This window comes from Rutilus rutilus (genome assembly GCF_951802725.1).
Source record: "Rutilus rutilus genome assembly, chromosome: 2".
In the NCBI taxonomy this organism is placed as follows: domain Eukaryota; kingdom Metazoa; phylum Chordata; class Actinopteri; order Cypriniformes; family Leuciscidae; genus Rutilus; species Rutilus rutilus.
The window spans coordinates 57947801-57948879 of NC_140210.1; positions in this window are offsets into that span (position 1 = coordinate 57947801).

Genomic DNA, 1079 nt, shown 5'->3' on the forward strand with positions numbered 1-1079 from the left:
AAACCCGCATTACAACTAACATATTTCAAACCAGCAACAAAATCGGATACAAACTGTCCCATAAATGTTTCCTATATGGTCAAACAGTGTTAAAATGTATGTAGTATGTAGTATTTAGATGCATGTATTTGTGTAGGCCCTGAAACGAGTTGCAGTTTTGGTTCCGTCGTCCCCAAAATCAATGGTTTTTTTAAATGGGGTTTTGGTTAAATGTCTGAATTAAGGTCTGTGGTGAACACAAGGTCGAGATATTTTCACATTTGATCCTGCGACCGAAAAAAACCCATGTGATTTTTTAAAAAGCTTTTACGTGTCTTGGAAAAGGCATTTGCTAACAATTGTCTAAATGTGACGACAGAGGTTGTCATGTGTTAACTATTCGCTTTAACAGCCTCATTATGTTTATAATGCTCTTGCACACTCTTTTAACTCAGACTTATTTTAAATAAAGACTGAAAGCATTGCTGAAGCTTAATGATGGTGACGTTGAAGTTTATTTCGTCTATAGATTTTTACTTCTGGTGATTGAATTTAGGCTTCAAAAATCAAAAACGCTGCGTGTTTAATTGTGAAGATCATCATGACGGACAAAACGTGCAAGAATCATAAACTTTTCGGTGGGCAAAGAGCCCATTTTCCGCAATGATCCAAAACCAATGGGAAAATCCTATCAGGGATGAATGCGAACTCAGCACTGACAAAAGCTCGAGCGGCGAGTGGATTATAACTTAAACACATGTCATTGGCCATTGCGTTCAAGAAATCAACAAACAGCAGAAATCTCGAAATCAGCAGAAATCTTAAAATAAAAGTTGAAATCAACAAACAGCAGAAATCTAAAAATTAGCAGAAATCTTGAAATCAGCAGAAATCTTGAAATAAGTTGAAATCAACAAACAGCAGAAATCTCAAAATTAACAGAAATCTTGAAATCAGCAGAAATCTTGAAATAAGTTGAAATCAACAAACAGCAGGAATCTCGAAATTAGCAGAAATCTTGAAATCAGCAGAAATCTTGAAATAAGTTGAAATCAACAAACAGAAGAAATCTCGAAATTAGCAGAAATCTTGAAATCAGC